Consider the following 14,356-nt stretch of genomic DNA (forward strand, 5'->3'; position numbering starts at 1 on the left):
TTTCCTGAAAAAATCTAAATCATTTCCATAAATATATATTTTTTTTAGGGGGCTGGGGGAGCTAGAAAAAAATCCAAGTATTGCATCAAAAGTTTGCGCCAGATCGCTGAATTTCAGGTCTGAAAATGTAAAATCACCTTCGTGTAGGAGGAGAAATATCCCTTTTGTATATACACCCTCGTGAGCCTGCCTTTTCTGTTTGATTGCTTAACAGACAACATTCATGAAATCAATTGTAACAATAGATTTATACAAGAAGTTTATTCATATGCTACCACTTTATAGGCAAATTCGTCGGCGTTTTCACGAACTGACGCTATTTCGATTTTGGTCAAAATTTTCAAAATCGAGATATTGGTACCAAATGAAAGTGCTTTCAAAACTCTACCGAATCCCAAAATTTTAGATCACAAAATTAATTATTCTTAATTTTATCAAAGAAAGAAAAAAACGACGGTACTCGAAATATCGAGAAATTGAGAAAAAGGAGTTTCACGAACCGACGCACGAAAGATACGCCGGTTCGTAAAACCCGAATTGCTACGGTGAAGAGCAATGCGGGTTTCACGAACTGTCGCAGTTGCGTTACTTTGAGCTTTGTTCAACTTACTGGCCTAGAATTAGGTTTTGGCCCTAATCCAGATCTCAGAGTGAGAACCAAACCTTCTGAAAGATGAATGACGGCCTAAGCCAGCCCACTGTCCACGAGTGAAGTGAATGGTAAGCTATAATCCTATTAAAATCATGCTCAAAATAACAGTTTCAGTTGGACTACCATAACCATTAATTGCGGTAGTGTGTAGTCCCATGTATTCAATCGCGTGATGCTTATGAAGCCTAGTCTGTAAACGCCATACAATTTCAAATTAGATCCCAAATCATATTATTTATTGTTTCTTTTCAACTTATGTCGTTACTTCTGAGACTACTGAGTACTGTAGTCGTAACGTCTGTGTGCAAGACATGCAGATTGCAAGATTTCAAAGTCTCGAAGACACTATTTAAAGCCTTGACTTTTGAGTTGAAAATGAAATCATGAGATTGACAAAGTAGGCGTACTAAACAAAAAAAAAAAAAAGTCTAACAGTAAAACTCAAAGGAAGAGTAAAGAATAAAGTTAGACATGTTAGACTTTTACTTTCAAGTCTAACTATTAAGTCTAAGTTAAGACTTTACTTGTAATACCGGTACCAGTTACTAAAACTAAGATCAGCTGAAGTCTAAGACCAAGTCAAATTAACACAGTTCAGAGCCATACCGGTACACGGTAGTCTAGCTCTAGATCTACATCTAGACTAGTGGTAATAGTAGGTAGAGTCCACCCATTTTTTCCCCCAATCTTTACTGGTCCATTCCTGAAAAAGTTACTGGTCAGTGTCCAACAGTGATTTTTCCTGGTCAGGGACCGTCGGACCAGTGCCAGTGTGCAGCGTTGGTGTAGATGTCATCTATGACAGTATGTGGTCTAGTGATACTACCTAAACACTACGAGTACTCTACAGGTTAGGTGGCTTTCCTGTACAGTGCAGTGTTAAAGTATACTTGTGAATTCAGCCCTAGTACCGTACTGTGTGTAGTGTATGTCTAACGTTAGTTCGAGTGGAGTACCTAAGCACAGCGGTGGGGCTTTTTTCCCCTAAAACTTGTGAATGTGGCCCAACCAAATGGCGTTTATATATTTACGCTTGATTGATAGTGATACAGTGGCGCTGTCGATTTCCACAGCAGCCATACATAATCTTTTGTCCTTTCTTCTTTCCTTATTTCCCTTTGTTCTTTCACACTTTTTATTCTTGGAATCGAAGGACTTCTAAGAAATGTCCCTCGACTGATTTAACCAGGACTCTTGAGTTCTGGTAAACCTAACCTAACCGAGTAACCGTTAACATTTGTTAGGCCTAACATAACAGTAACACTGACTTAGCCCTGTATTGACTTTGTCTTTGGCCGACTTACTGAGATGGCGAGTCTAACTCTTTAACGTTAGTCTAAACGTAGTCGTTCGATCTGTCAGTGTCAGTGTCACCGGCTTTTGTATATGGTGCCATCTCTAACGTACGTTAACAAGTTGATGTTAGTTATCTATGTCAACTTACTGAGTCAGTAATAGTGGTACTGTCATCCTGTTGGATATCGCCGCAATATCATCCGTGACGTGTTAATTTCGTGTCACAAAGACAAAAGTTGCCAAGATCTAATAGTATTAGATGTCTAGATCTAGATGTAGTCTAGATCTATAATATAAATTTTGTGAACCACTGGTAACTTAAAAGTGAAAGGTCTAGACTTCACTTAGTCTATAATTAGACCAGACATTCATGAGGCAAAGGCCTATTTAGTAGATCTATTCTTATTCTATTTTAACGTCAATTCCTACTAACTCGCCACGTGTTATTTCTAAGGCCAAGGACTTCCAGGTTAGTGATTTTTTTTTTTCATAAATACCAAACAGCAGACGTGTTTCATTTGCATTCTTGTGCAGACTTCATGAAAATATGTGCAGTATCAAAGAAATATGATGCACATGACAATGCCAGTGTTTTATAGGTGAATGGTTAATACCTTTAAAAGCTGAATGATAATGTAGAGTCTAGGTCTAATTAAGATGTTACAGTCTCTGATAAGAAACAGGTTTGATTGTCATAGACTGTTTCCCAAATGCAGGTACATGTAGTAATATTCAGCTATTTCAATGCAATGCCTTGTTTACAAATACATGTAGATTTATATTCATGTGAATGATGATTCAATTTCTACATGAGACATACCAAGTGCTAAACATAATATCTTGCATCAGTAAAATGTGTAAATGAAGAGACAATGTGAATATGCATCAAATACGAACAGCAGCATTTTTTGACATTCTTTGATCCTGCATAGGCCTACCATTTTGTTTTATGTTTAATATAAATAGAGCAAAATAATTTCAACTTCAGTTTTGTTGGCTGATTTTTTTTTTCTTCTCAAAATTAAAGTTGTATCTTGTGCCATGATGTTTGATTTTAATCAAAAGTTCTTAATTTCTTTCTTTTCTTTCAGATGACTGGTGCCATGTAGTAGCGAAGAACTGGACTGTCTCAGAAAAGAAAAGGAAAAGTACAGGGTCGTGTATATCACCAACGGATGTGAATACAATGGTAATGTAGAGTCTAGGTCTTATTAAGATGTTAAAGTCTCTGATAATAAACAAGTTTGATTGTCGTAGACTCTTTCCCAGATGCAATTAGTAATATTCAGCTTTTTCAAAGCAATGCCTTGTTTACAAGGACATGCAGATTTATTCATGTGAATAATAATTTAAATTCTACATGAGACTTACTAAGTGCTAGACATAAGATCTTGCATCATTAAAATATGTAAAAGGCGAGACAATTTGAATATGCATCAAAAACAGCAGTATTTTTTTTGACATTCTTTGATCCTGTATACCGTTTTGTTTTATGTTTAAATAAATAGAGCAAAATAATTTCAACTACAGTTTAGTTGGCTGATTTCTTTTTCTCAAAATGAAAGTTGTATCTTGTATCATGATGTTTGATTTTAATCGAAAGTTCTTAATTTCTGTCTTTTCTTTCAGATGACTGATGCCATGCAGTAGCGAAGAGCTGGACTGTTTCAGAGAAGAAGAAAAAAGTACAGCATCGTGCTGATCATCAAGGAATGTGAATACAATGGCTTAGGAAAGAAGACAATCTACAGATAGGATAGAAGGGAGAAATTGGGATGAAGGGCGACAACATAAGGACGGTATATCTACAGTGAAATGTGATTGTAAAGTGGAAACATGAAAGGAGATCCTAAGATTGAAGGTGAAAACAATGCATTCCATTCTGTGATGTCATAATTACAATTTTGCTACACTTTAATAACACTACAGAGAGACATTTATATCAAGGAAAGCTTCATGTGGATGTGGAACGTTAGATTTTTTTAAGTGTTCATTGGTATGTATTTCATGATAATAAATCTTGGAAGGTTTTGTGTGGTAATCATAACCTTGTAATAAATCTTGATAGATTTATAAGTGCACATTGGCAATATTTAGATGATGCTGTAATCAGATTAAGTTCTATTCTCCTTTATTCTTTTATTTATTATTTTGTTGTCTTCAACCCACTTTGAATGTGTCACGTATGATTCTTATAAACATGGGAACATGCACTCCATGTAAATGATAGGACTTTTCACAAATTGACATAATTATTCAACCATCACTAGACTGTTCTAAGATGTTCTTTATCTAACTAAAATTGTAAATTATGATACGTGTATGTTCCCATGCAAACTCACAACAAAATACAGAAATTTGAGTTCTTTTAATAATAATTCATTATGTCTCTAAATTCACGATTAAAGAAAGTGACTGCAATAAGGATGTCAAACATCGTATATTAAAATAATAGATTATTCATTTGTCTCCATCCGTAGTAACGCACGCAACTGCAGTGTGCAGTTTGTAGGCTGCTGTGAAAAAAAAAAATCACAGGCAGCCCAAGCAGGATTCGAACCCACGACCTCTGGATTACTAGACCAGCGTCATAACCACTAGACCACCAGAGTGCCCTGGCGCTACCTTTACACATGAATAATTAAGTATAGAAGGGCTTGGGGGCGCTTCGAAGTTTACTGCTCTTATTAAATATGTACATGTCATTTGCAACTCAACTAAAGATGATTAAACACACTGAAATTCTTACTTTAAATGATATTCATAATCTGTTTTTTTTTTTCTTTAATAGCTTGGGATGTACACTTTATACACTGTATCGGTCTACATTTCGCCTACAATATGGAATTCTTTACTTCGAGACGTTTGTTTTTAACAAACAAAAAATTAAGAGTCCTTGAAAGGTGCTGTAAAACAGTGGTGTTTGTTTGTTTGTTTGTTTTTTGGTGGGGGGGGGGGAGGGGAGTCAAATTAGCCTTGCCCCTCTCCGCCGTCTTTTTTTTTTTTTCCTTTAGCTGCATATTTTTTAGTCATCACATGAAAATTCGTCTGCATCCACCCCGTAGTTTTGCTGATGACCTTTCTTTTTAATTATTTTAGCCACACACAATTTTGGCTGAATTTCCCCAACCCTCTTGTGAATTTGCTAGTACATGTACTAAAACACATTCTCAGAATGTGTTTATAGTACTGGTGGATTAAGGATTCACAGGGAGGGGGGGGGGGTCGGCCAAAATTTCTCTTTTCTCATAATACAAGCCTTCGGGGCGAAAGGCTGATATTATGGGCTTTCTACACACATTTTTAGATGCTAATTATTGGTTAACATGAGCATGATCATTTATGTTGTGATTAATTTGTTTCCTTATATATGTATGACTTCTATTAGAGACTTAATTGGCTTGGCACTCCTTACATCGACCTATTTTAGACACCCATTTCCCTCTCTCGTGCTTTTTCTCTACTGTCCTGTGAATAGTGTAACTACATGTACATGCAGTACCTCTTCTCTTTTGTATGATATACATCAAGTTTTTATCTGAGCATATGGGTGTTGCAGCACTCTCAAGCTTCATGCATATGCAGCAACATCTTTGAGTGGTCATATACATACATGTAGTTATGCTTGATATATTAATTTGAGGATGTTATTCTTTCTCTTGTATATGTTCCGTCCGCACTCTATAGATGTAAATGTACGATGTAAGATTTGGTGTGCATGTTCGAACTGTGTTCCTCTTTTTGTGAACACACAAGAACTGATATAATAATGAACTTGAATTACACATATTCTTGAATCTTGATTCCATCTCCATTTGCCATTGGATATGTATTGATTTATGGAGCTCTTCCACAATTGTTATCCTTCCCATTGTCATTACTCATCTCTGAATAAGTCAAATTTGATATTCTGTTGAGGACCTATGTTTCTTCGATTACATAATGTACCTCTTCAATATATTGCTGCAAAAGGCATAATAAAACATGACCATTATTATATATTTAAAATGAAGCTTGAAATTCTGATAGTGTTGATATTCATGTATTTTTAGGAGTTTATCAGTTTCGAAGAGTGCATGCAGGATGAGTTTATGTCTTTATATGATCAGGTGCAGCTATCATAGAATCTGTTGAGCAGGAAAGAGAAAGATGGAAAATGAGGAATTATGAGTGAATTCGCATGCGAGCCAAATGACAATAATGACACTGATAAAAATTGTGACAAAGTAAATGTCACAAATATGTGGAATAATAAGAAATAAAGAAATTAATATATTATTTCAGAGAAAGAAATAACAGAGTGCATGCATGAGTATGAAAGATGAGTAAATACAAGTAATTATTACTGACTGGCACGTCTTTTTCCCAAGATTTAGCGGTATCCTTCATCTTAGAACAAACATTCATAATTACAGTGTATTATGAAAGAAGTGAACCGAATTTGAATTAAAAATAATGTGAAAAAATGAAAAAGTAAGTTAATTAAGTAAAAAAAAAACGGTAAAAAGTAAAAAAATATGAAACACAGTATACCGAATACATGTATTACCATAGATGTCCAAATGCAAAAGTGTTAAATAATAATATATCCACAAAAAAAGGGGGGGGGGGCAAAGAAATCTTTGGAACGATCAACCACAGCTATAATAACAATACATGCGTGTACTAAATGAAGATGAAAACAATGACAACACTCTTTTTAGAACAATTAAGAGAAACTGGCTTGTATTATCATCTTAATTATCACTAAATGTATTGTAATCATCACAACAATCATTACATGACAATTAATTTCAATTAATAAGGTTATTGTTGATAAGCAGGTATAGCCCTAATAGTATTTGTATGTAAACACATACGAAAATGAAATAGCGACGGTTCGTAGATACACGCGTATTGCACGTTACCTATTGTACAGGCCCTACAGCGCGGGTCTCACGAACCGGCGTAATACAACTTACGTCGGTTCGTGGGACCCGCGCTTAAGTACATAACCTATGGTGCGCGCAAGAAACGATGGATTTACGAACCGACGCAGTGAGTTTGAAGACAGAAATATCGTAAATTTTTTGAATTCACACTAAAATTACACGATGGATAGGAAGAATAACTTCCACTCTCATCACCCTGTCAAAATTTTCACACACAAGACAGGAAAAGTCATTGAAAACGTTGTCTAAAACTTGTGAGATCTTTAAACGCGATTTTCTCAGAACTGCATTTTCGCTCAAAAACGAAATAGCGTCGGTTCGTGGTAATGCCGACGAATTATTCAATAATAATCCACACCAAAATATCCTGCTATCCCTTAAACAAGTGGGGCCGTTTCAAGTCGATAAAAGACGGAAAACATGCATCAAATTGCACCATTTACAACATAAAAATGCAAAAGTTCTCACCGTGGGAGGGGGAACACACCCACCCCCCCCCCCCCCCCCGTTCCCTAAGCTCGCTCGGACTCGGTCGCTTCGCTCCCTGGCATAGTATCCACCGCCCTCCCAATATCACAAGGTCATTATCCATGCTACGCCGGTACGTGTAACTGGGGGGTTCAAGACTTTATAGGCAAATTGTTCAATAATAATCCACATCAAAATATCCTGCTACCTTAAAAAAGTGGGGCCGTTTCAAGGCGATAAAAGACGGAAAACATGCATCAAATTGCACCATTTACAACATAAAAATGCAAAAAGGTCTCACCGTGGGAGGGGGAACACCCCCTCCCACACCCTCCTGCACCCTGTATATCTCTACCATATATTGAGGCTTCCCGTGAATATGCCTAAAGGACAACCAAACATATAGATCATTATGCATCAGATTCAGATTCAAATTATTATGCATCCATTATACCATAATTATGTCCCCCCCCAAAAAAAAAAAAAAATAATAAAAATAAAATAAAAAATACAACGGGACCCTCCGCAATGATAACTGTAAAAATAGTGAATCAACGTAAATACAATTTCAGGATACAAAACTACAAAAATGTATAACTCATTGCACACAATCATCTTACAGAAAACCCCATTTGATTTTCTTCCGTGGTCAAAGAGAAATGACGAATTTTGTAGATCGTGTCAGGAATCTCTTCCCTCCAAGTTGTGTCTATTGTGTTCACACACTAGAGCATCCAAGTGCTAAACTTGGAAGAATCGGACTCATGACATTCTTTACAATACTCATTTCTCTGTGACCGCTTAAATTGAATGGGGTTTTATTCAAAATAGAGCTAAGATGTTATATTTTAAGACCCTGAAGTAGCATTTAGACAATGTAATCATATTGGGTGTTATCCATGCGAAAATCTGATTGTATTTTTTTTACCTATGTACTCTATTTGGTGAAGGTACATAACAGTATCAAAAAAATACATGGCGACTGTAATCACTTCTTTACAGTTGTCTTTACAGGTACTAGAATATTTCGAGACAAACAAATTGTGAGGTAACTTTTAGGATCGAAGCAATTTTTTTTATTTTTATTCCTTCACGTAAAGAAATAGTATAATTCAGGAGAAATTTGTAGGTCTGTATGTAGTTATAAGTACAATGTACCAATGTTTTCTCGACACTTACTTGTTTGTTTGTTGTTGGTTTTTTTGCCATGTCTCACCTCTCTCTCCCTCTCTCTCTCTCTCTCTCTCTCCCTCCTTTTTTTTTTTTCACGCTACTCTATCCAAGGCTAAGGTGAACGTAGTTTGTACTGGATAGGGCATATTTTGATTAAGATACTGTGCATGATTGTGCAGACTTGTCCGAGGTTAAGTTCTACTTTATTCCAGCAGACATGAATCACACAGGTCACATGCATTAGCAAAGAAGGGGAATTCAGACGCTATTTACGGGCTTTATGTCTGAAGGCAGTGTTTTGGCAATAGCGAGTTTGTTTACTTGGAGCTAAGATCAATCGCAGTTCAATTTCCATAGCTCGTCTTGTATAGGCGAGAATGAAAGCACGCGATGTGAACGTGGACAGAACGCACGACATTGACGAATGCTACTCCACAGCAAAGAATGCAGCATGCCATGCAGCGAGTTGGCGTCGAACCAAATACTAAATCTGTCCCCAAAAACCCCACACTCGCATGATCTCTTCAACCTCCTCCCCTCTTCTTCCTTCTAGCCCTATTTCTTACTATCATTATGGTTGTTGCTAATGATACTATCTAGATGATTAGCAGGGAGATATATTTTTTTCTTCGTTTTTATGGTAGTAGGTAAATAAGTGCAGTATTCGCGTAGTACATGTAGTACACACGTACTTAGTAAAGAGTATTCCGTTTGCAAACATGACCATATGTGTTCATGTGATTTCCTTACTCTTATTACCACTATTACTACTATTACTTAGTAGACCTACTACATATTACAACATGTTTACTTGTACAAGGCTTACTATCACTAGGGAGTCTTCCTGCTAGTTGTACTATACCACTATACACAACAACCACTGACTGCGCTAAAATCATCTTGTCCAGTTTTCATAACAAACAGTTATCTTTATTCTGTCTAGATGAGCACAGTGGTATGTATACAGGCTCGACGAGATTAAAATTCCACACAGTGAAAGTAGCACAACGCGCTACGAAACCGAACACGCTCGTTGTTGATATTTTGCTCGTGGGGGGTGGGAAGTCTGTTGAGGCGTCATAACATCCGCCGTAATAGTGACGTCACCGGAGCGAAGGTGAATGAAAGATGAGCGAACTTTGGCTGGGCGTTGATTGGTCGATGTCTGCAACACATCTTATCAACATTCAACGCTATCAACGATGAGAGGCTACACTACATGTTTTACATGTTTGGTGTTGGACTGTTGCTTTGCTTGAAATTCAGGAAGGGAATGTTTACTAAAATTCTAAACATGTGACCAGGATTAAGCTGTATAGTTTTCATTTTAATTGTTTGTTTTTTGCGTGTCCGTAAGGCAGAGCTAGGATCGGTCGTGTTTTCATAGTGATCATCTTTATAACCATGATAATTAAGTAAAAAGAAAAAAAAAGAAAAAAAAAGAATACATACACACACATACGCATAAAGTTTTTGCGAAACCAACACTGCCAGCGTGAAAGAAACTTACAACGGGTATCATTGTATAATATACGTGTATCCACACTGTACCTCGTTAATATTGTTCTTATTATAATGTAAATAGCCTTACAGTGTATTTGACATTGATATTCACATGGATTTAGGTAATGGGCCTATCTCTCGTGTCTTCTTACACTCCTGTGATTTTGTTCACAGCATAGAGTCGACCGAGAGACGTAGTGATATAAGTCAACGTTTATGCGAAAAAACATACACAATAAATCCACCCTAAAAAAAAGGGGGAAGAGATTGATAGAAAATGCCACGGAGTGTGCATGCGGAAGCCATGCATGATCTAAGTACTTGTACCTGGTTGACATGAGTTCATAACATGTTATCGTCGAGTATTTTTCTAACAATACAGCTCGAACAACTGCGAAACTACTATGTATGACATCGTCTGCGGATTGGCTGTAGTCTGCGCTGATTGGTTTGCTGCCGACACGCTTGAGTAAACCTCGACTACAACAACCCGGCAATGTTTACTACGCAAGAAGCACGTGGCTTGCATTATCGGAACTGTGTGTGCTTGTTGCGACCGAATGCATGCCATGGAGGAGATTTATACTCAGTACTTCAGTACATGAACACGAGCTAAATTTCGTGCTTGAACAACTATTTCCATCAGAAGGATTGTCCTCTTACTGTAACAAAATAACTTCTCTTATTACCAATCTGTCTTGAGATTATTGTATGTGTTTTGTCGATCGGTGAACTAGTCTAATTTTTGACTACTCCGTCCTACTCTCACTACACAGAAAGATCTATATTAGGCTTACTTCTGAAAATTCATTGCTCCCTGTAAAATGGTTACTGCATTCATGTTTAATTTGAAATGTCGTTTTACCAAATTATCAGTTAACCCACACTAGTTCTCATTCCCGGAATTAAGCCATTGGTAGGCCTGCTACTATACATGTTGTACGATCATCATAATTATCATATCATTATTTGTATGGACTATGGGTAACCTACTGAGCGAGGGAAGATTAAACAAAATGAACAGTGCCAATTAACAAGATCATGATTTCCTTGAGATCATAATGATCGGGCTGAAATAGGCCTACAAGGGATTTAGGCCTATCCTCCTTGAATAGAGTACAGTATCACATAATATGTAAAATGGCCTCGAACGACATCTGTAAGTTGTCGCGCATAGCAACGGACATTGCCGTTTGGAAATAGAAAAATCCGGCAAATCTTGCCACCAATTCATTGGCTGCACGCACGCACCGCATGTAAACTCCTCAAAGCTATATCTCTATAGATACCATTTATGTGCCAAAGTGGGTTTCAGAATACGGTTATAACAAAAAGTGATGGAATGTTCGTGAGTGTTAATGATTGTTATTTAAACCGAATTCAAAAGTATCCCCGTGTGTCCATTGAATGATTAATGCAATGACGTGATTATTTTCCCGTTTTCTTTCGTATAGGCCTGTATGCCTTCTGTGTTTTTGTTTTTGTTTTTGTTTTTGTTGATGTTGTTGTTTTTACAGCTCACCCGAGCCTAATAATGCTTCGGGTTAGCTATTGCGATCATTTATCCTTCGTCGTCCATCGCTACATAATACATTGTATTATGAATAAGTAGAATGGCGACTTGGATTTTAAGTTTGTTCATTGTAGATCTGGGGATGGGGGACTGGGAAGGACTTCGGGGCAAAATTAGAGTCTTATTTTCACATTTTCATCTTCTTACTGACGCATGGTCAGCACGAGTGGTCAAAATTTCACCAAACTTAATTGGCATGCATACTTAGGCGATATGATCTCAATTTGTTCAAATTGCATCACGTCATTATGGGGGGGGGGGGGGCATTTGAGAAAGCCGAAGCCTCCAAATGAAGTATTAACAAAATATTAATAGTCTCTAGAAGCAAAAAGTGACTCAGCTAATTCATCTTGTGAGGGTAAGTTGGTAACTGTAGTTTCAAGTTTATTCACGGCAGATTTGGGGGTGCCCCCAATGATGAAGGCCCAATTTTCACATCATTTTGGCAACTTGAAAACATAATGGCCATGATATGGTTCCTGTATGTAGGCCTACTACCCGAAAACAATGTAATTTCAAATTTAGCATGCAATATTTAACCCAATTAAGGAAAATTTTGATTGATAATGAATGAAATGAATAAATATATAAATGAATAAATATGTATATAAATTATATTAATGTGCTATAATATATAATATAATTATTATTATTATTATTATTATGTAATATATTCATGTGTGTATAATACATACATAGCATATAGTGCGAGAAATTGGTCTAGACGTGAACATGCCTTTGTCTCATGTCCAAGTGTATGCGAATATTATCGAATATATTCAAATCTTATAACCTCATTTTTATTATCGCGAGTGCGCACATTTATATTATGTAAATTGTGATATGGATGTTTTTATGATATATATATATATATATATATATATATGTTATATATGCATATTTTCATTTTTATTATTACTACTATTAATTTTATCATATATTCATATAATGAATGTATGCATAAATACCTACGTAATTAAAGATCAAAATTTCTACACTATCACAGTATTGTTGGACTCCGTCGACCTGAGGTATACATTGTATTTCAAATTCTTTAAATAGGCACATCTGGCCTTCAAAATCATGATTTGACACACCACGCGATTCGTTTTTTGTTTTTGTTTTTTAGTGGTTTTTATTGCTTCATACAATACATCAATTGTTACAATTGTTACAATTGCATATTTTGAAGTAAATTCTTGCATTGTGTACAATGTATGAATATCAAAACTGTCTCTCTCATGTCATGCATGTTGTAAAACGTAGTTGCCTTTTCTCTTTGCAATATATTTACATAATATATCACTGATATATGAATTGTAAAACGTAGTTGCCTTTTCTCTTTGCAATATATTTACATAATATATCACTGATATATGAATATATTCATCCTGCACTACGCTTATAATTGTAATGCTCTACCTTGCATATTATTAGGAACCTACATGTATATCATTATTGCCTAATGAGGAAGGCAGATGAAAGTTTAGATAGTCGGTGCAATGTGTTTATTGTGATCATCCTCGATTTACCTCCCGCCGTCCAACTTCAAACTATAAAGATGAAGTACAGTATTGCATGAAAACAATTCCGGAAGCTATAGTATCTCCTCTATTAAAACACTTACTAATAGTGTATAACACGAATATAATTCTAAATATTTTGTTTCATCCTTCTTTCTGTGGGTTGGGCCAATTAATACCACAGAAATACCACAACATGATCGGTATCGTGCATTAAGATGTGTGTCTAAAACGACTGGACTAATAGTGCATGAAAAGTGAGAGAAACCTGCACATTTTTTTTTTTTTTTTTTTTGGGGGGGGGGGGGGGGGACAGCAAAGCTGAGAATAGGCGTTGGAATTTTGAATTTGTTGTCAAGTGGAGAGCGGCGAAAAGCAGTTGTTTTTTTCTCCGCGAGCCATATAGGGACATATGATTTGATGTCTGCTAACAGCATAGTACATTTTGATATAAATGTTTTGATATCAAACAGAAAAAGCACTGAATCACCTCTCCTACAAAATTGATAATGTGTGTGTATAAAGATATGATTTTATACAGGTACATTAATACACTACTTTCGAATGAATATGTCTCGGACATCCCACAAAATTTATGTTTAAATACACATGTACGTCGACTATACCGAAGAAAATGTTGCCGCATATCTTTTGAAATTGGGAAGATGAGGAAGCTACTTGACCGACCTACAACTGCCAAATTAACTCACGCATTTGTTTCTTGTCATCTAGATTATTGCAATTCCATATCTTCTAACCTCCCTCAGACACATATATTCCCACTTCAACGGGTACAAAATTCTGCCGCAAGACTTGTCTCCCTCTCCAGGAAATCCGAGCCCATAACTCCAATCCTCCGTTCTCTCCACTGGCTTCCCGTACATCACCGCATATCTTTTAAAGTTCTTTTGCTTACGTACAAAATTCTGAATGGGCAAGCCCCCAGGTATCTCACAGACCTTGTTTCTTTACGTTCCATTACTTCCTCAAGATCCCTCCGTTCATCCTCTACAATGCAATTGACTCCTGGACCACGTACTTCCACAAAATACGGTGATCGTGCTTTTTCTACAATTGCCCCTTCTCTCTGGAATTCTCTACCCGCCTATATACATCAAGCCACTTCCGTTAATCAGTTTAAGATTTTGCTTAAGACTTATCTTTTTAGTAGATAGTTCTTTGGAATAGTCCAGTTGTGGGTCGGTCGATGGAGGTGCACACTGATTTTGATTTTCAT

General features: G+C 36.5%; 1 long non-coding RNA gene across 1 annotated transcript; it reads left to right on the forward strand.

Annotated features, from left to right (window-relative positions):
- The first annotated feature begins 376 nt into the window (after window positions 1–376).
- LOC140227380 (uncharacterized) lies at window positions 377–3,953 on the forward strand. Its single transcript, XR_011901047.1, has 3 exons — window positions 377–720; window positions 3,040–3,137; window positions 3,578–3,953. It is a non-coding gene; the product is annotated as an uncharacterized lncRNA (long non-coding RNA).
- The last annotated feature ends 10,403 nt before the right edge of the window (window positions 3,954–14,356 follow it).

The sequence above is a fragment of the Diadema setosum genome, chromosome 4 (genome assembly GCF_964275005.1).
Source record: "Diadema setosum chromosome 4, eeDiaSeto1, whole genome shotgun sequence".
NCBI classification, from domain to species: Eukaryota; Metazoa; Echinodermata; class Echinoidea; order Diadematoida; family Diadematidae; genus Diadema; species Diadema setosum.